We start from the raw sequence: 23476 nt of genomic DNA on the forward strand, positions 1-23476 counted from the left end.
TAGGCGACACATCTTTTATTTTATTTTGTATGTGCTTATTATTTCATCCCCAAGTCATGCATATTTAGGTAGACGTCTACTCGGGGATTTTTGTTCTCATTTTACATGATTTTCGCCCGAAACTCTTCGCGGTTAATGATAAATGGCATAAGAGACCAAGTGCTTGCACTCGGACGAATTGAGGGTGCTCTTCGGACCTTCTCCATTCGTAATCAGGCACGGACCTTTTGTATCTCTGGTTATCCGTTGCAGATAGGGCATTTGTTTTGGTTCCATAGTGTATCCGTGGATGGCAACTCTGAGTTATTTTTAGGTATATCTTGGTTTCGAGCCTTGGCTCCGGATCAAGATGTATCTCATTCGTTAAGTTACGCCACTCATGCTATGTGGAGACACCCCATTTTGACCGTACCCTAAGCCTCCCGTGTTTGAGCAAAAACCCAACCAAATCAATCAGCTAGGGTCTTAAATTTCACCCTAAGCTAGCTTAAGGTCCCGTGTAGGTCCCTGCAAAACGAGCCGAGAGAGGACTGTAGTGTAAACTGGAAAGGGGGGGTGAATTTATCCTGAACGGTTTAGATCGTGGTCCAAATGGGACACGAGTCGGGTGTGCGATCATCAATTTCCGCGCGCCTTACAAAAAAACCGCGCGCCTGTGGGACCTGATCCCGCGAGAGGGGAATGACGCGAGGCGTCACGGTCTCTCTTGGTCTCTCGTACGCACGCGATTGGCGTGTGCTTTTTATTATTGATTTTAATTACCCAATCAAGCAGGCAGCAACCAAGCCATAGGGTGCAAACAAACGTGCAACCCAGTACCCATAAGGGCAGGGGTAAGCCACCGAGCCTAGCGAGGTGTGATTTAATTCATCTTTTCCGTGAACTTGGGATCACTAAGGCAATCCGAATTCCACGCAAAAGAGAGTGACAGAGTCGCCACCTAGATGAAGGATCTAAGACCCATAATTGACAAGAAATCTAGACTCGTTACCTGGTTACGAGAATGGAAGGTATGGGGAGTTACCACCATATGCAACATTCCTGCCCGATAATCGGCCTTCAATTCCAAAAGTTAACTCTTTTGAATTTCTTTTAAATGGCTCATTTAACTCTATATTAATGTGCGAACTATGTGACATGCATCCTAAGATCTAATTTCAATATAATTCCTAAATGTAGATCTTGATTTTCTTAATTTGTTTGAATTCAGTCTAAGTGAAAGTTCTCCTAAAATTCTAATTTCATAGAAAATCCTAAGTGATTTAATTACTTTTAATTTAAGGATTAATGTACAAAACCCCACTACTTATGTGTGGAGCCGACTCGTGATTGGTATGCCATCAAGCATCCAAGCTGCCTACGTACCCAAGCCTCACTGGGATCAGAGTCGACGTAGTTCGGTGCACCTAAGCTAAGCTACTTATGCCTAACTCATCTAAGACACCGATCTAGATTGAATTGACTGTTTCAACAGTTTTAAGAGAAGTTATTTAATTCAAGTTGAAGCTTTTATTATCCTAGGGCTTCATCTAAGATGCTATATGATCTTATCTAAGTCCAAGTTGTCCCTTAGACTAATGCAGGTTAACCTACATCCTAGGTAACTAGGTTAGTCCTAAGAAAAAATTGGGTGACTAGTGTAACTAGATCTATGACTCAATTGCTAATAATAGCAATCGGTCGTGATGAGGCTGAACTCCCTAACTCTAGGATACCCTAAAACCTAGAATACAACAAGACATGAGTGTTCCTAAATGGGGCTCTAATGGTTCCTACGATGGGAAGCCGTAATCCAACGGTTCTAAAGACATGGAGTGAGTTAGTTCAATTTGTTGAAGTTGATGATTTTCGATTTCAAGGATTTTCGATTCCTAAACATCTAAGGAATACCAAAGGCTCTATGGTTCGCAAGTTTCAGCCTTGAATCGCAACCATGGAAGGGAATCGTGCTCTCGACCCTCGTATAATTTAGCACGTAAGTTATAGTATATTATTGCCTGGCATATTTCTCAGGATTTTCGTGGACAGTGGACCTCGGAGCCAATAACATACTATAATTTACCCACTCCAATTATGCTACATCAATCGCAATTAGTATACGATTATGGTTTCGATCTCGGCATCTAAATTATCCTAGCATGTTATTTTACAAAGGAAATCTATTACTCCTAAGATTTCTGTTTCAGATAGATTAGTGATTGAATACATTATGAAAAGTTAGAGTTCTCTGAAAATTTTCAAGGTGCTTTGAATTAATTTGGATTTTTAAATGAATTTATCACAATTGGATCAGATTAATGATTTTACAAAGAAGCCTATAGCTAATTAAGTTATCTATTCCAGAAATTTTAGGATATGATGTTTTCTTGAAAACTATATTCTGCTTTAATTGTTCATGATTTTAAAAATTGAAATTCTATTTTTAATTGATTTTCCACTTTCGGGTCAGATTGATGACATTACACTAACAAATATAACAAATTAATTTCAAATTCAACCAAACTTTTACTAGACCATTCTCACATAAATAGAAAATTATGAGAAAACATTCAGACATTATTTCGATAACTGTCTATATTTAACAGATATATTCATTTTATGGTCAGAGCAATTAAAAATCAATAACAAATATTAAAATATGCCCAAAATTTATGATAAATTCACAATATGATTCTGACTAGTCAGTTCATTTTCTACCAAATTTCAGGTTTTAAGGAGTTCGTTTAATGATATGTCCTTCATATATATGGAAATCAATGATTTTATCAAAACAATTCCAGTAAAAAAAATAAATAAAGTCCAAATGTTTTGAAAATTTTTGTATGATATTTAAACATTGAAAATCTACTGCGGACCAAATTTCAATCAATTTTGAATTGTTTTGTAATATGAAGGATTTTTATAACTATCAAAATCTTATTTCCGGGTATTATTTAAACGAATTTTTGAGCCATCAAAACAAATGAAATATACCGGAATTTTTAGATTTTTGGTGCTATTTTAACCACATTAAAACTCAGAAAACATAGCTTCACGAAAAACCCTTGGTTTTAAAACACTCACTTTGTAAAAACGATTTAAAAGCCACTAGATATCTCAATCGGTTAAACGCCCAATTTTCTCATATAACGATTCCTTTTTTTTACCAAAATTAATAATTAAATAAACTGACCTATCATAATCATGCATGGTAGCTTTTACAAAAATCATGAAGAAAACGAAGAAGAAACGGCCCTAAGCATGCTTTTCAACCTTTGATATTATAAAGATAGAAGAACCTACCGTTGATCGCGCTCCTTGTCTCTAGGGTGCGTAAATCCGAGGTATACGCTTTGACACACCCTTATATACGCAAGAGAAAACCCAAAGTTGGAGGAGATGAACCGCTTTGATGAAGAATCTCAATCCTACTTGATTTGGAGCTGATTCGGCCCAGCAAGAGATAAGGAAGTAAGTGCTTGAACACCACCAAGAGAGAGGTAGAAGTGCACGGCCAGCGGGTTGACGGATTGTGGAATAGCCGCCTCAATGCCGCCTCGGGTTCGATCTTGGATAGTTGGTTCACCAAAGAAAACACCAAATGCCTCCAAGTAATTGAAAGAGAGAGAGAGTTGGGCGGAAAAAAAAATAGAGAGAGAGAGAGAGAGTTGCCCTGTTCCTATCTGTCCTTGAAAAGAGAAGGTTAGGCCAAAATCTAAAGGGACGAGAGAGAGTCTTTTTTTTTTCTAAAGAGTTCCTCTCCCTGAAAAAAAAAACAACCGTCCTCTCTTTTTAATTAAACAACTCAGAGAATCCTTTTTTACACATGAGAGAGAGATATGTGTCCTCTTAAACTTAGTAACACACTAAAAAAAAACACACGCCTCCTCATGAAATTTAGCAACCCACGTTTCCAATTTTCATTGAAACCAATTGAGATTGAAAAGTGATACCCACACACCCCCCTTCACATAGCAGACACGTTTTGGCAATTAAGAAAACGTGTAATATTCTTGGTGTCTTTTAAACAAAGAGGCAAGTTATAAGATTGATTTTCAATCTCTTATTCTCCTTCTTTAAAAAATAATATATTTGGAATCCTTGCAAGCTGGGTGTATTTCCCAATTAAAAGCACTTCCCTTCTTCAATTAGGAAACTAGTTTACTAATTTGGACGGCTCTCACTTGCTTACTATTTTCTTTCTTCCTTTGTTTCCTTTATTTTTACTATTAAATTAGTAGCAAATGTCCAAAGAAAAACATGGTCAATTATCTCATAATGCCCACGTCCTCTTCTTTCTATTTCTTGAATTAACTGAATCTCCTCTTCCTCTTTCTATTTGTACTGGGCCCTACTTCGAATTCCCCCAAAAAAAATAAAAAAATAAAACATATCCTTCTGCCGAATTACACTTCTCAAAAAAAAAATTGGTTTCTTCAAAATATTGCGGGTCCCACTTGTTGGGCTAAAACACACATCGGAGGATGATCCAAACCGTCCACTTAATGGGCCATAAAGATTGCATCCCAAAATATCATTTCCATTAGTGGGGCCCACATTTTGACCTTAATGTTATTGTACTACCCTCACCATAGATGATCTAAGCTGTTCGATTGATGGGCCCCAATATGCACATTGATTGCGCCCCCCTCACTTATTTCCAGGGATGATTGTAAGCCCAATGGTTTCCACCTTGGCATTCCCATCTTATTTTGATGATTCCAATACACAAGTGATTAATGATCACTAATGTGTTTGGTTGTCTAAGTTGTAGATCACATTGGTGCTAAGACAACATTGCTTGGATTGAGGCCAGGAAGTTCTCATTGGACCACATCATGAAGGCCAAAGACATCGAAGTCCAAGACAAATGAAGACTTGAAGAATCCATTGAAGACCAAAGTCATATTTGAATGTATAAGATCCAATCTTAGTTTTAGATTTTAGAGGCATAATTAAGTTAATCTCACACTCCTTAAATGTATAAGAGATTGTCCTTGTGGTGTTCCAACAATGTGGAACCCTCATAACAATCCTAACTTGATGTAAAGTTGGAAGCCCAAAAAACAAGAAGTGAAAATCTGCTTGACATAGGCTTCTCGGAACTTCGAGAGATTCCTTGGAGCTCCGAGCTCGGAACTCCGAGAGATTCCTCGGAGCTCCGAGAAATGGTCTAGTAGACATTTTCCAACTTCTGTTTGTATTCCCGGAACTCGGAGATTTTTTCTCGGAACTCCGAGAAATATTCTCGGAACTCCGAGAACACTATAACGGTCGGATTTTTAGCCGTTGGAAATTTTCCAGGAATTACCAGAATGCCACTGAACGGTCATATTTTGGTTTTCCTATATATATGGGCATTCTAAACTTCAAGACTATCAATCCTAACACTCTTAAACTCCATTTGAACATCCAAAGAGTGAATCAAACTTGATTATGCTTCTCATCCTCTAAAGATTAGGATTTGGATCATAGGCTCAATTTGTACATCTTCTACAATTCTTGTAAACCCTTGTGAGGGATTTTTGTTCTTTCTTTCTTACTCAAAGAACTTGTATTGGCTGAGTGTTCGGAGAAGCGTAGCCCACTCTCCGTGGTGAAGATTGCCACCAAGGTTAAAGGTAATCAGAATTTGTAATCGGCACCGATCTTCGCCGAAGTTAAGATCACATAGTGAAGCCATCAACGGGTTTGGTTGGTGGAGTGGAGTAGGCCTCGCGTTTTGAGGACCGAACCACTTTAAATCTCGGGTGCACTCTCTCTTGAACTCTTGCTCTTTATTTTGCATTGCATCTTTAGATTTAACTTGTGTGCTTGAATTTTATCTTGATCTCTTAATCTTCTAAATTTGGGTTTGAGTTTTAAAAAGGTTAAAACTTGGTAGTAACCTAAATTTCACTTCCTCATTAGTTGCCAATTCGGGACCACCCTTGGATTTTCAATGATCATGGTGTAAATTGGTTATACATCCAAAGCCGCTTCTATAGGTTAATTCGAGCTATCAAATTAATGGGGCCGTGGTGCAAACAAGTTGTACATCTAAATCCCCCAAATCTTTTTTTTTATGAATATCAATGTAGGGCACACCTGCTTGATCCCATTCCTATTGAAATATTCAATGCAGGCTCATCCAGTGGGTCCAAATTCTCTCTTGTTTTGATTCTTGCAAATAACCCTCTCCACAATTAGCATGAAAACGCAAAACATGACGGAAATGACCAAAAAGATTTAAAAATGTAAGAGACGAACGCGGAAAAGAGAGACACTAGAAAACCGATAGAAAAAAAAATGACTTCTTTGTTGATTAAAGAGGAGCAAAATGAGGGTGTCTACAGATGCCCCTCTTTGGTAGAGATGACGTAGTCATTGAGTACCAAAGCAAAATGACAACACCATTTTGCACAGCGTTTTGCCAACAAAGGACTCTCTAGACAAAATGCAGCCTAAATGCGGATGCATGCAACCTAACATAATGCAACACCCTATATGAAGTCCTAGAATTTGAACATCTATCAAAAATCATTTACTCTAAATACCATGAGTTGGCAGTTTAAAATAACAGAGAATCGGATTCACTTTGGGTGCAAAAATCTTGCAATCCAGAACAAAAGATGATTATGATGCGGCGCCGTTTTCGAACGGGCAATGAAGGAATGGGATACCATTTTCAAACGGATTTTCGAAGGGAAATGAATACCGTTTTTTAACGGTTTCAAAGGAAATGAGACACCGTTTTCAAATGGTTTTTAGAGAGAATAACAGATGACTTCCGAAAGATTTTTAAAGAAAACAAAGCATCATTTTTGAACGGGCTCAGATAAAATGTGATACCATATTTGTATGGATCCCAAAGAAAAATAAGAGACACCAGAATAAGACACCGTATTTGTACGGTTTCCCAAAGAAAATGAGCAACCATATTTGTATGGATCCCAAAGAGGAATAAGAGACCATTTTTTAATGGACTCGGAAAGGATGAGATACTGTATTTGTATGATTCCCAAGGAACATGAGATACCATATTTGTATGGATCCCAAAGAGGAATAAGAGACCATTTTTTAATGGACTCTGAAAGGATGAGATGCCGTATTTGTACGATTCCCAAGGAACACGAGATATCATAGTTGTATGATGTTCAAAGAGAATTAAGAAACCATTTTTTAATGGACTCAGAGAAAATGAAATACTGTATTTTTACGGATTCCAAGGAAATGAGACATCACATTTGTATGATGCTCGAAGAGAATAAGAGACCATAGTTGTATGGATTCGAAGAGAATGAAATATCGTATTTATACGGAGTTCATGGAAGTGAGACATCACATTTGTATGATGCTCAAAGAGAATAAGAGACCATTTTTTTAATTGACTCAAAGATAATGAAATACTGAATTTTTACGGATTCCAAGGAAATGGGACATCACATTTGTATGATGCTCAAAGAGAATAGACCATTTTCAAATGGACTAAGAGAGATACGATAATTTGAGTTTTGACAGAGATTATCAGAAAAAGGAAATCAAAATCTCCACTTAATAACTTTGGAAGCAAAGGATTTAATTACACCATATAATAAAGGACTTTCAAGGCCCGAATTTGGGACGCCACATCAGTAGCAACCTGCCCCGGTTTGAGGCATTCTAACTTTCTTCTATTCATTAACCAGAGATCATTCTTCAAAGATTTTTCACCATTCATGACAGTCTTGCCTTTTCCAAGTTTCTCAGAACCTGTTAGTGAACCTGTTTTCAGAGTGATTGCACCCTACAACAATTCTTAAAATAGAATTCGTAAAAAAATAATTTCTAAACAATTAAAAACCACAGGTACTTGCAATAAAATGACGAAGTAAGAAATATTACTCAAGTAATCTTGTGATGCTTCTGACTTATCAGTACTTTCTTTTGGGTTAGGCTAGCTTCTTTTAAAGAATGTTTCTCTATTGATAAACATCTTCACTTATTTTTAAGACAGTAATACTTCATATATCTTTCTATCAACTTTCTGATTGCTAGAAATTAATGCCCCTAGTTTTAGGAATCGTTGTTATTTTTGTCTGACCTACTGTGATTTCAGAGATCGATGTAATTCTTCTGGCGTGAACCCAATCTTACCACGACCAAGTCCCCCTTTTTGGATTTTCAACTTGGCGGACCGCTTGGCCTTTGCTTTTGCCTGAATCGCCTTTTCAAGTTTTCGACTCAGCAGGCCACCCCCTTAACTTTTGCTTAAGCCGCCCTTTCAGGTTTTCAACTTAGCAGAGGAATGATCCTAAATTTTGCCTCGATAGCCTTTTCAGGTTTTCAATCTAGCGGATCTTCAAGCTCCATTTCTTTTTATTTTTCTCTTTTTTTTTATTTTTTCATCATTTTTTTTACTTGAACACCAAAAGGACTTTATAGGTGAGGTAGGGCTTTTCAAAGAATGGCTTAAGGTTTTGCAAAAATTTCGACCGAACCTGTGAACAGGTTACCTACGTATCCCAGAGTAGGAATCAGGCCAAGTGTAGTTCAGGGCGAATGCCCCTAGTTTGAAGATATTTTAATTTTTCTTTTCTTTTCTTTTCACTCAAAATTTTTTCTTTTTCTTATTTTTGGAATGATTGAATTTTTTCTTTTGAAACAACCGAACTCGGTTTGACCGAGCTGCCTACGTACCCCAGTGTAGGGATCATGTCATGCGTAGTTCAGGGCGAATGTCCTTAGTATATTGGGTTTTTGAAGGAAAATATTATTTAGGCTCAAAAGAGTTCGCAAAAGGTTATATATATATATATATATATATATATATATATATATATATATATATTTATCTTGGGCTATGAATTTGGGATTTATTCGGCCAAAAGACGGCCTTCTGGTGTTCAAGCATAGAACCTCTTGAGTTGATCAAGATTTGTTGGTTCTGGCAATATTTCTCCATTTAAATTACGGAGCTTGACGGCTTTTCCTGGTAAGATTTGGTCCACAATGTATGGCCCTGACCAATTTGGTTTGAACTTGCCTCTTGGGTCGAACACTGGTGCTCGGTTCTCTTTCAGAACAAGATTGCCTTCTTCTAAATCTCTGATCTTAACCTTTTTATTAAAAGCCAGGGCTATTCTGCGCTGGTAACCCTGTACATGGTAAAGCGCCTTTAACCTCTTCTCATCTAGCATGTTCAACTCTTTATATCTGGCATCTGCCCATTCATTTTCTGGCAACTTAGCCTCAGTTAACACTCGGAGCAAGGGTACACGGATCTCAACAGGTAGCACTGCTTCCATCCCATAAACAAGAGAATAAGGGGTTGCCCCAGTTGAAGTCCTAATTGATGTTCTGTAAGCCCACAAGGCGTACGGTAACTTATTCGACCAATCCTTATAAGTTTCTGACATTTTGCTAATGATAGTCTTGACATTTTTGTTTGCAGCTTCTACCGCTCCATTTGTCTGTGGTCGATAAGGTGAGGATTTATGATGTTTAATCTTGAACTCTTGGCAAAGAGTGATTGCATCCTTCTTGAAATGAGATCCATTATCTGAGATAAGTTCATGGGGAATTCCATATCTGCATATGATATTGGTGCGTACGAATTTAGCAACTGATGCGGATGTAAGCTTTGCGTAAGAAGCGGCCTCAACCCACTTGGTGAAGTAGTCAATCGCAACGAGTATGTACTCGTGACCATTAGACGATTTGGGAGAAATCTTGCCAATAATGTCAATTCCCCACACCGAAAATGGCCAAGGAGAGGTTAGATAATGCAATTCGGTGGGTGGTACATGGATGAGATTCGCATGTATCTGACATTTATAGCATTTCTTCACAAATGTGTGACAATCTACTTCTAATGTTGGCCAATAGTACCTCAGACGTAGGATCTTCCTTGCCAACATCTTCCCATTCATATGAGGCCCACACACCCCTTCATGAATATTTACGAGAATTTCTTCTGCCTGATCTTCAGTGACACATAAGAGTTGAATTCCGTCAAAAGACCGTCGATACAACTCCCCTCCACAAATGACAAAATTAGCTACCAATCTCTACAAAGTCCTCCTTTCTTTATTCGAGGCCTCGTCGGGATGCCCCTGGTCTGAGATGTAGTTTTTTATGCCCGTGTACCATGGCTTACCAACGGGACATCTTGCAGCTATTTCTATAGCATCAACATATGCAGGAGCCCATTCCTCCTGAACCGTGATGGGTCTCATCTTCATATTGTGAGGTATGTCAATCATAGAAGCTAACGTCGCTAAGGCATCGGCGAATCTATTCTTCAACCTTGGCAAATAACTGAAAGTGATGCACCGGAATTGTTGAACAAGAACATCCAAGTATTCATGATATGACTGTAGCTTTTCTTCTCTGGTTCTCCATTCTCCTTGAGTTTGGCAAATGATTAACTTCGAATCTCCATATACGTCAAGATTCTCTATGCCTAAGGCCAATGCGGCCTCAAGCCCAATAATGCACGCTTCATACTCTGCCATATTGTTGGTGCAATTAAATTGTAACTTGACGGCAAGGGGAACATGCTCATTTCGGGGTGACACAAGCAATGCCCCTACTCCTTGCCCTGTTTGGTTTGCTGCACCATCAAAATAGAGGGTCCAACCAATTTCCGGATATTCATCTTCTACCATCATGATCTCTTCATCGGGGAACATCGGCTTGAAAGGCTGACTTTTCTCGGGGTGCTTCTGCCAATTGTTCAGCAATGGCTCTGCCCTTTACTGATTTTTGGGTTACATGGGTGATGTCGAACTCAGATAACAACAATAACCATCTGGCGGTCCTGCCTGTCAGGGCTAGTTTTTCAAAGAGATACTTTAGAGGATCCATCCTTGACAAAAGCAGAACCTTATGTGATAAAAGATAATGCCTGAGTCGCTGAGTAGCCCAAACCAAAGCTAAGCAGGTTTTTTCTAGGACAGTGTACTTCTGTTCATACTCCAACATCTTCTTACTAAGATAATATACAGCCTTTTTATGCTTGGTTTCTGGATCTTGCTGTGCTAACATACAACCCATGGTGGTTTCTGTTACTGACAAGTAAAGCAGCAATGAATGTCTCGGTATTACTGGTGCTACTATTGGTGGTTCAGACAAACTTTGCTTTATCTTCTCAAAGGCCTGTTGTCTTTCCTCTGTCCATTCTTTGGAAATATTTTTCTTTAAGAGCTTAAAGATAAGTTCACAAGTTGATGTTATATGAGCAATGAATCGTCTTAGGAATTGTATCCTTCCTAGGAATCCTCGAATTTCCTTCTCGGTTTTAGGCGGCGGCATTTCCTGCATAGCCTTAATCTTCTGAGGATCTACCCCTATGCCCCTTTGGCTCACCATGAATCCTAGCAACTTACCAGAGGTAACCCCGAATACACACTTGCTAGGATTCAGGCGAAGCTGGTATTTGAATATTCTTTCAAAGAACTTCTTAAGGTTCGGGATATGATCTCTCATTTCCTTGGCTTTTACAATCATATCATCGACATAAACTTCGACTTCTCTATGTATCATGCCATGGAGTAAGGCTGTAGCTGCTCTTTGGTATATTGCACCTGCATTCTTAAGACCAAATGGCATTACCCGATAGCAATAGGTCCCCCATTGTGTAATGAACGAGGTTTTAATCATATCCTCGGGTGCCATCTTAATTTGATTGTAACCGGAGAAACCATCCATGAAAGATAATAATTCATGCCCGGCCGTATTGTCTACCAGGATATCGATGTGTGGTAGAGGAAAATCATCTTTTGGACTTGCCTTGTTCAAATCCCTGAAATCTACACACATTCTCACATTCCCATCTTTCTTTGGTACAGGTACTATGTTTTCCAGCCATTCTGGGTATTCCACTACTTGCAGAAACCCAGCATTCAACTGCTTAGTAACCGCTTCCTCTATTTTCAAGACCCACTCGGGCTTCATTCTCCTTAGCTTCTGCTTTTTAGGTTTAATTCCTGGTAACAAAGGTAGCTTGTGCTGAACAATGTCTTCGATCAACCCGAGCATATCTTTGTAGGACCAGGCAAAAACTTCTTTATATTCCTTAAGTAGATTTATTAATTCTTCACGCTCTTCAGGAGAGAGTATTTCCAATTCGTATTTCCTGTATTAAATTTTCTGTTCCGATGTTTATAATATCGATTTCATCTTTAAGAGGCTGGGCTCGGCGCTCCTCCTCTTGTTTGAGCATATGCTGCAATTCAAGGAGAGTTTCATCGATCCCTTCTTCCTCGTCTGAGGAGGGAGTGTTATTATTATTAAAGTCAGAAGCAAACACAGAGACATACTGAGAATCAGATTTTATTGGATTAAAAGAAATTACATCATCATCATCGGACTCATCCTGAACAGGCTCAGGATTCACATTGAAAATAAAATCAGAAAATGACTCGCCTGGACTAGGCATCGACACAGACTTAACAGATTTGACTGGACTCGACTTAGTAATAAGATAAGTAGGAAAAACATCAGAACTCTAGTTTGAAAGATTTTCTGTTGCAGGTGCAATCTGACTGTGAGGTTCAGTAAAGATAGCATCGCTCTGAATGACCGCTGTGGGACCCGATCCCGCGAGATGGGGTGGGGCGCGACCCGCCACGCCTTCTCTTGGTCTTTCGTACCCACGCGATTGGCGTGTGCATTTTAGTATTAATTTTGATTCATCTTTTATGTGAACTTGGGATCACTAAGGCAATCCGAATTCCACACAAAAGAGACTGACAGAGTCGCCACCTAGATGTGGGATCTAGGACCCATAATTAACCAGAAATCTAGACTCGCTACCTGGTTACAAGAATGGAAGGTATGAGAAGTTATCCACCACATGCACCATTCCTGCCCGATAATCGATCTTCAATTCCAAAAGCTAACTCTTTTAAATTCATTTTAAATGGCTCATTCAACACTTAGTTAATGTGCTATCTATGTGACATGCATCATAAAATCTAATTTCAATGTGAATCCTAAATGTGTATCTTGATTTCTTAATGTGTCTGGATTCAATCTAAGTGAAAGTTTTCCTAAAATTCTAATTTCAGGGAAATCATACATATTTTAATTAAGAATTCATAATAAAATAAATATACAAAAACCCCACATTTGTTGTGGAGCCGACTCGCGGTTGGTATGCCATCAGACATCCAAGCTGCCTACGTACCCAAGCCTCACTGGGATCAGAGTCGACATAGTTCGGTGCACTTAAGCTAAGCTACTTATGCCTAACTCAACTAAGACACCGACTTAGACGGGATTGACTGTTTCAACAGTTTTAGGAGAAGTTATTTAATTCAAGTTGAGGATTTTATTATCCTAGGATTTCATCTAAGATGCTATATGATTCTTATCTAAATGCAAGTTATTCCTTAGACTAATGCAGGTTAGCCTACATCCTAGTTTACTAGGCTTGTCCTAGGGAAAGATTGGGCGACTAGTGTAACTAGACCTATGGTACGGTTGCTATCCATAGAAAGCGTCCGTGATGAGGCTGGACTCCCTAAAACCTAAGACTCCCTAAAACCTAGGACACGACCTGACACCAGTGTTCCTAAATTCGGCTCTAATGGTTCTTATATCGGAAACCATAATCCAATGGTTCCGAAAGACTCGAGACAAATCGATTCAAGTTCTTGAAGTTAATGAATTTCAGATTTTAAGGATTTTCAGTTTATGGACAATTAAGGAATACCAATGGTTCTAGGGTTCACCAATTTCGGCCCAGAATGCCATCCAAGGGAGGGAATCGTGCACTCTTTCCTTGCGCAATTTAATACTTAGGTTATAGCATCTTATTGCCTGTCATATCTCAGGATTTCCGTGGACAGTAACCTCGGAGCCAACAACATGCTATAGCTTAAATATTCAAATTGTCAAAGATCGAGTGCAATTGGGATACGATTATGGATGCGCTGGCCATTTTTCCAGGGAAATCTAAAGATCCTAAAATTTCTGTTTTAATGGATTAAGGAGTTAATATGTGACAGAGATTTAAGGTTCTTTAGAGATTTTCAGATGATTTTCAATTAATTTCGGATTTTCAATGAATTTTATCAATTTTAAACATATGAGTGATTTTACAAGTGAAACTGTTGCAAACGAATTTGAAATGAGTTAAAACTTCTACAGCAGCAAGATATGATGAGATGTAGCTTACTGGAAGATTTTTACATATTTTTACATTAAGGTCATATTTAATTTTGATTTAACAATTAATTGATTAGACTGCCAAAATAACACAGAAACTACTAGAAATAGGAATCTAAATTCAATGAAATTTATACAGTAACAAGATATAAGTAAAAATAGCATTCTGTAAGATTTTCAAGAATTTTGGAAACCATTTACTATCAGTTTTGGATTTTTTAATTGTCAAACAAGATTATGAATTAACAATACATCCCATATGAAACAAGATCTAAATCACTTTTAAATTTTACATAAACTAGAAATATGGAATATAAGACTACTGTAATAATTTTGGGAATTTTATCTGTGAACTGATGTCTGTAAAAATTCTCCCAAAATCTGATAATTTTCAAAGAAAGCATAAAATAATATACCAACCCAATTCCAAAAATTCTCAAAAATTCATGGTAGAATGTATCAGAAATATCTTATTTTCCTATGAAATTTCATTAATTTTGGAATTCGTTTAGTATATATTTTATTTTTCTTTGTCGAAGAGATATTTTTAAAGAGTTTTCTATTTTTAAAACACGATTTTCGAGAAAATTACGATTCCAGAAAACGTCCTCCAACCTTGTTCTGATGTGATGAACACAAGAAAAATTTTAAATTCCAAAAAATAGATCATCCTGAGATGGCTATTTTTTCGAATTTCGTAATTACTCAGCCAATATTTTAAATAAAATACTACTCTTCACTCAAATTCTAAAAAACCGTTGATCCAATGTCCAATCCGATCCGATAGTTATTTTACTCTATTTAGATAGATCGTTGTATTAAATTTCGGGACGAAACGGAATTGAAACACCCATGTAGATCATGATTTTAAGCACACACATTTAATATTTAATTAAATTCATTTAAATGCTTAAAAATCATGCAAAAATCCGAAAATATACCAAATAATTCTGAAAAATTCCGAGAACAGTGTACCTACCTACGGTGAAGATCCTCGCCGAATCCGAGAGCCACAGAGTCCGAAAATCCCGCCGAAGCTCGATCCAACCTCCCGCTTTCTTTCTTTCTTTCTTCGTTTTTTTTTCTTTTATTTTGCTTGTTGCCGACAGAGAGAGAGATTGATGGAGAATGAGAGAGAGGCCGAGAGAATGATAGAGGTAGAAACCGAGGGAGAGAAGGAGAGTATAAAAGAGATAGAGAGGGAGTTGGAAAGAGAAACAGAGAGAATGAGAATGGGTGAGAATGGGATAACAGAAAGGGTGGTGGGGAAGGTAAAGAAAAATGGAGGCTGGTGTGGGAGAGGGACGAAAGAATAAGGAGAAATGGAGAGAGATGGTTAAAGAGAGTGGGGTAAATGGTGAGAAAAAAACAGAGACAAGGGATCAAGAGAAAAAACAGCAGGTGAATGAGGAAGAAAAGAAAAAAAAAACAAAGGGTGATGGGGAGCGAAAAACGATACTCTGCTCTTGGTGTGGAGAGAGCCCAGGTCACAGAAACCGATCCTCTGTTATCTTCTTTTCTCAAACAAAACCAAAAAAAAAACCCCCCTCTTATTGTAACGATCCTTCCTTTTCACAGAGAGAGGAGAGAGAGCTTTTAGAGAGTGAGGAAGATGGAGGGAATAAGCGAGAGAGAAGAAAAAACCGAAAAACAGAGCCTCTTTCCTTCGGCCAACAAACCAGAGCTCTTTTTTTTTTCATTTTTTTCCTTCTGTTTTAGAGGAAATATGGATGAGAAAGATGAGAGATCGGGAATGTGAGAATGGAGAACAAGTTCCCAGAGAAATCAAAACCGAGGGAATAATACCGTCCCCTTCCCTTGAGCCAGCAGATCCTCTCTTATGTAAACCTTCAAATTTATCAACATGCCATCTTGGTTGAAGCATTCCTAATTGTTATTACCCCGTATCCCATGCGAGAATAGCTTCGGCTCATGAGAAACTGGCAATTCCTCCTTCCATTCGGCAGCTTTTTTAAAAAAACATTGGGAGGAATTAACAATTGCCATTTCTGCTAAGTTGCCGAATGCAATAACTCTAATTAAAGAAACGCATGATCATCCCTCCGATTAGCCAGCCTCTCAAGCAATGTAACTATGGAAATTAGTCCATACCTTAGAAATTTCTTTGAAGGCAACAACTAATACAATTGATTGAGACAAAGAGCATCTTCCCTATATAGGACCGTCCAACACCCTTGAGGTAACATAGCAACAGATCTTCACATAGGAAATTTATTTCCAAGTGAGAAATAACTCTAAGGCCCACACGTCCAAATTGTTGGAGGTTCTCAATTTTACATGACCGAGATCGAATTCACCGTGCCCTTAAGATTAGAAAACTTCAAACACCAATCCCCCCTACCAAGTTGGTCACACCCCATTCGAAATTTAAATTTCCGACAATGGCGGGCCTCTTTCCCGATGGCCCAAAAATCCTTGGAAATAAACTTCAACAATTAATATGGCAGGCCTCATTTAATGTGGACAAATATCCCAACACATTTAATCAAAAAACTTTTTTAATTGCAAATGATCCCCAATGTTGACCGAATTAACACTCCCCTAATAATTGAATTTCCCGCGGAAAAGTGAGGGAAACAAAAGTGCAGGAAAATTAATGGAATTGTCTACGAAACCGACTCAACATGATGAAAACTAATGGAACTCTTTGTTGGATCAAGCAAAGCAAAATGGGGGTGTCTACAGATGCCCCTCTTTGGTAGAGATGACGTAGTCATCGAATACCAAAGCAAAAGTGGCAGTGCCATTTTGCGTAGCTTTGATCGACAAAGGACTCCCTAAACACAATGCAACCTAACTTAATGCAAAACCCTAGATGAAATCCTAGAATTCGAACATATAGCAAAATCATTTGCTCTAAACACCGTGAGATGGCAGTTTAGATTAACGGAGAACCTGATTTGCTCTGGGTGCAAAGATCTTGCAATCCAGAACAAAAGATGGATATAATGCGGCGCCGTTTTCGAACGGGCAATGAAGGAATGGGATACCATTTTCAAACGAATTTTCAGAGGGAAAGGAATGTCGTTTTTGAACGGTTTCTGAGGAAATGAGACGCCATTTTCAAATGGTCTTAGAGGGAATAATGGATGGCTTTCGAAAGATTTTTAAAGAAAATGAAGTTTCATTTTTTAATGGGCTTGGATAAGATGAAATACCGTATTTATGCGGATTCCAAGGAAATGAGACATCACATTTGTGTGATGCTCAAAAGGAATAAGAGACCATAGTTGTATGGTCTCGAAGAGAATGGAATACGATATTTATACGGATTCCAAGGAAATGAGATATCACATTTGTGTGATGCTCAAAGAGAATAAGAGACCATAGTTGTATGGACTTGAAGAGAATGAAATAACGTATTTATACGGATTCCAAGGAAATGAGACATCATAGTTGTATGATGCTCACAGAGAATAAGAGACCATAGTTGTATGGAGTTGAAGAGAATGAAATACCGTATTTATACGGAATCCAAGGAAATGAGACATCATAGTTGTATGATGCTCACAGAGAATAAGAGACCATAGTTGTATGGACTCGAAGAGAATGAAATACCGTATTTATACGGATTCCAAAGAAATTAGACATCATAGTTGTATGATGCTCACAGAGAATAAGAGACTATAGTTGTATGGACTCGAAGAGAATTAAATACTGTATTTGTACGGATTCCAAGAAAATGAGACATCATAGTTGTATGATGTTCAAAAGGGATAAGAGACCATAGTTGTATGGAATTGAAGAGAATGAAATACCGTATTTATACGGATTCCAAGGAAATGAGACATCATAGTTGTATGATGTTCAAAGGGTATAAGAGACCATAGTTGTATGGACTCGAAGAGAATGAAATACCGTATTTGTACGGATTCCAAGGAAATGAGACATCATAGTTGTATGATGTTCAAAGGGTATAAGAGACCATAGTTGTATGGACTCGAAGAGAATGAAATACCGTATTTGTACGGATTCCAAGGAAATGAGATATCACATTTGTGTGATGCTCAAAGAGAATAAGAGACCATAGTTGTATGGACTTGAAGAGAATGAAATACCGTATTTATACGGATTCCAAGGAAATGAGACATCATAGTTGTATGATGCTCACAGAGAATAAGAGACCATAGTTGTATGGACTCGAAGAGAATAAAATACCGTATTTATACAGATTCCAAAGAAATGAGACATCATAGTTTTATGATGCTCACAGAGAATAAGAGACTATAGTTGTATAGACTCGAAGAGAATGAAATACCGTATTTGTACGGATTCCAAGAAAATGAGACATCATAGTTGTATGATGTTCAAAGGGGATAAGAGACCATAGTTGTATGGACTTGAAGAGAATGAAATACCGTATTTATACGGATTCCAAGGAAATGAGGCATCATAGTTGTATGATGTTCAAAGGGTATAAGAGACCATAGTTGTATGGACTCGAAGAGAATGAAATACCGTATTTATACGGATTCCAAGGAAATGAGACATCATAGTTGTATGATGTTCAAAGGGTATAAGAGACCATAGTTGTATGGACTCGAAGAGAATGAAATACCGTATTTGTACGGATTCCAAGGAAATGAGATATCACATTTGTGTGATGCTCAAAGAGAATAAGAGACCATAGTTGTATGGACTCGAAGAGAATGAAATACCGTATTTATACGGATTCCAAAGAAATGAGACATCATAGTTGTATGATGCTCACAGAGAATAAGAGACTATAGTTGTATGGACTCGAAGAGAATGAAATACCGTATTTGTACGGATTCCAAGGAAATGAGATATCACATTTGTGTGATGCTCAAAGAGAATAAGAGACCATAGTTGTATGGACTCGAAGAGAATGAAATTCCGTATTTGTACGGATTCCAAGGAAATGAGACATCATAGCTGTATGATGTTCAAAGAGAACAAGAGACCATAGTTGTATGGACTCGAAGAGAATGAAATACCGTATTTGTACGGATTCCAAGGAAAATGAAACATCGCATTTGTGTGATGCTCAAAGAGGTAATATCATTTTCAAATGGATTCAGAGAGATATGATGATTTGAGCTTTGAGAGAAATCAAAATTTCCAATTAACAACTTTAGAAGCAAAGAATTTAATAACACCATGCAGCACAGGACTTTCAGGGCTTAAATATGGGATGCCACTTCATTAGCAACCTGCCCCAGTTTGAGGCATTCTAACCTCCTTCTATTCATTGACCAGAGATCATTCTTGAAAGATTTTTCGCCATTCACAACAGTGTCACTTTTTCCCAGTTTCTCAGAACCTGTTAATGAACCTGCCTTCAGAGTGATTGCACCCTGCAACAATTCTAAAAAAAGAGTTCGTAAATTTTTCTAAAAAAATAGAACCACAGACATTTGTAATAGTAAAAATAAATAAAATAAGAAAGATTACTCCAGTAATCTCGTGATGCTTCTGGCTTATCAGTATTTTCTTTTGGGTTAGGCTGGCCTCTTTAAAAGAATATTTCTCCATTGATAAACATCTTCACTTATTTTTTAAGACAGTGATACTTCATATATCTTTCTATCAACTTTCGGATTGCTTTGAAATTAATGCCCCTAGTTTCGGGAATCATTATTTATTAGCTTTGCCTGACCTTCCGCGAGTTCAGAGACCGATGTAATTCTTTTGGCGTGAATCCAATCTTACCACGACCAAGTCTTCCTTTTTGGATTTTCAACTTGGCGGACCGCTCGGCCTTAACTTTTGCCTGAATCGCCTTTTCAGGTTTTCGACTCAGCAGGCTACACCCTTAACTTTTGCCTAAGTCGCCTTTTCAGGTTTTCAACTTAGCAGGGAAATGATCCTAAATTTTGCCTAGATCGGCTTTTCGGGTTTTCAATCTAGCGGATCTTCAAGCTCCATTTTTTTTTCTTTTTCTTTTTTTTTTATTTTCTTTTTTTTTTACTTGAACACCAAAAGGACTTTATAGGTGGGGTAGGGCTTTTCAAAGAATGGCTTAAGGTTTTGCAAGAGTTTCGACCGAACCTGTGAACAGGTTGCCTACGTATCCTAGTGTAGGAATCAGGTCATGCGTAGTTCGGAGCGAATGCCCCTAGTTTGAAGGTATTTTAATTTTTCTTTTCTTTACTTTTTTTTACATTGATTTGTTTTTTCTTTTTTTTTCTTTTCAACTTCTTTTTTTTGGAATGATTGATTTTTCTTCTTTTGAAACAACCGAACTCGGTTTGGCCGAGCTGCCTACGTACCCCAGTGTAGGGATCAGGTCATGCGTAGTTCAGGGCAAATGCCCCTAGTATATTGGGTTTTTGAAGGAAAATGTTATTTAGGCTCAAAAGGGTTCGCAAAAGGTTATATATTTTTTAATTTTTGGTTATGAATTTGGGATTTATTAGGCCAAAAGACGGCCTTCTGGTGTTCAAGCATAGAACCTCTTGAGTTGATCAAGATTTGTTGGTTTTGGCAATATTTCTCCATTTAAATTACGGAGCTTGACGGCTTTTCCAGGTAAGATTTGGTCCACAATGTATGGTCCTGACCAATTTGGTTTGAACTTGCCCCTTGGGTCAAACACTGGTGCTCGATTCTCTTTTAGAACAAGATTGCCTTCTTCAAAATCTCTGACCTTAACCTTTTTATTAAAAGCCCGGGCTATTCTGCGCTGGTAACCTTGCACATGGTAAAGCGCCTTTAATCTCTTCTCATCTAGCATGTTCAGCTCTTTATATCTGACATCTGCCCATTCATTTTCTGGCAACTTGACTTCAGTCAATACTCGGAGCGAAGGTACACGGATCTCAACAGGTAGCACTGCTTCCATCCCATAAACAAGAGAGTAAGGGGTTGCCCCAGTTGAAGATCTAATTGATGTTCTGTAAGCCCACAAGGCGTACGGCAACTTGTTCGACCAATCCTTATAAGTTTCTGACATTTTGCTAATGATAGTCTTGACATTTTTGTTTGCAGCTTCTACCGCTCCATTTGTCTGCGGACGATAAGGTGAGGATTTATGATGCTTAATCTTGAATTCTTCGCAAAGAGTGATTACTTCTTTCTTGAAATGAGATCCGTTATCTGAGACAAGTTCATGGGGAATCCCATATCTGCATATGATGTTGGTGCGTATGAATTTAGCAACTGATGCGGATGTAAGCTTTGCATAAGAAGCGGCCTTAACCCACTTGGTGAAGTAGTCAATTGCAACGAGTATGTACTCGTGACCACTAGACGACTTAGGAGAAATCTTGCCAATAATGTCAATTCCCCATACCGAAAACGGCCAAGGAGAAGTAAGAGAATGCAACTCGGTGGGTGGTACATGGATGAGATTCGCATGTATTTGACATTTATAGCATTTCTTCACAAATGTATGACAATCTGCTTCCAATGTTGGCCGATAGTACCCCAGACGTAGGATCTTCTTTGCCAGCATCTTTCCATTCATATGAGGCCCATACACCCCTTCATGAATATCTGCGAGAATTTCTTCTGCCTGATCTTCAGTGACACATAAGAGTTGAATTCCATCGAAAGACCGTCGATACAACTCCCCTCCACAAATGACAAAATTAGCTGCCAATCTCTGCAAAGTCCTTATTTCTTTACTTGACACTTCATTGGGATGGCCCTGGCCCGAGATGTAGTTCTTTATGTCCGTATACCATGGTTTACCATCGGGACATCTTGCAGCTATCTCTATAGGATCAACATATGCAGGGGCCCATTGCTCCTGAACCGTGATGGGCCTCATCTTCATATTGTGAGGTATGTCAATCATAGAAGCTAATGTCGCTAAGGCATCGGCGAATCTATTCTTCAACCTTGGCAGATAACTGAAAGTGATGCACTAGAATTGTTTAGCAAGAGCATTCAAGTATTCATGATATGGCAATAGCTTTTTTTCTTTGGTTCTCCACTCTCCTTGAGTTTGGCAAATGATTAGCTTCGAATCTCCATATACGTCAAGATTCTCTAAGCCTAAGGCCAATGCAGCCTCAAGCCCAACAATGCATGCTTCATACTCTGCCATATTGTTGGTGCAATTGAATTGTAACTTAATGGCAAGGGGAGCATGCTCATTTCGAGGTGACACAAGCAATGCCCCTACTCCTTGTCCTGCTTGGTTTGCTGCTCCATCAAAATATAGGGTCCAACCAGTTTCTGGATATTCATCTTCTATCATCATGATCTCTTCATCTGGGAACATCGTCTTGAAAGGCTGATTTTCTTCTCGGGGTGCTTCCGCCAATTGCTCAGCAATGACTCGGCCCTTTACTGATTTTTGGGTTACATGGGTGATGTCAAACTCCGACAACAACAATAACCATCTGGCAGTCCTACCTGTCGGAGCTGGTTTTTCAAAGAGATACTTCAGAGGATCCATCCTTGACAAAAGCAGGACCTTATGTGATAAAAGGTAACGCCTGAGTCGCTGAGTAGCCCAAACAAGAGCTAAACAGGTTTTTTCTAGGACAGTGTATTCCTGTTCATACTCCAACATTTTCTTACTGAGATAATACACAGCCTTTTCATGCATGGTTTCTGGATCTTGCTGTGCTAACATACAACCCATTGTGGTTTCTGTTACTGACAAGTAAAGCAGCAAAGGATGCCCCGGTATCACTGGTGCTACTATCGGTGGTTCAGATAAACTTTGCTTTATCTTCTCAAAGGCCTGTTGACATTCCTCTGTCCATTCTTTGGAAGAGTTCTTCTTTAAGAGCTTAAAGATAGGTTCACAAGTTGATGTCAGATGAGCGATGAATCGCCTTAGAAACTGTATCCTTCCTAGGAATCCCCGAATTTTCTTCTCGGTTTTAGGCGGCGGCATCTCCTGGATAGCCTTAATTTTCTGAGGATCTACCTCTGTGCCCCTTTGACTCACCATAAATCCAAGTAACTTACCGGAGGTAACCCCGAACACACACTTGCTAGGATTCAGGCGAAGCTGGTATTTGAGAATTCTTTCAAAGAACTTCTTAAGGTTTGGGATATGATATCTCCTTTCCTTGGCCTTTACAATCATATCATCGACATAAACTTCGACTTCTCTATGTATCATGTCATGGAGTAGGGCTGTAGCTGCTCTTTGATATGTCGCACCGGAATTCTTAAGACCAAATGGCATTACCCGATAGCAATATGTCCCCCATTGTGTAATGAACGAGGTCTTAGCCATGTCCTCGAGTGCCATCTTAATTTGATTGTAGCCCGAGAAACCATCCATGAACGATAGTAATTCATGCCCGGCCGTGTTGTCTACCAGGATATCGATATGTGGTAGAGGGAAATCATCTTTTGGACTTGCCTTGTTCAAATCCCTGAAATCTACACACATTCTCACATTTCCATCTTTCTT

This window comes from Tasmannia lanceolata, unplaced genomic scaffold (assembly GCF_043159265.1).
Source record: "Tasmannia lanceolata isolate RefF3 unplaced genomic scaffold, GAP_Taslan_0.1 ptg000012l, whole genome shotgun sequence".
Lineage (NCBI taxonomy): Eukaryota > Viridiplantae > Streptophyta > Magnoliopsida > Canellales > Winteraceae > Tasmannia > Tasmannia lanceolata.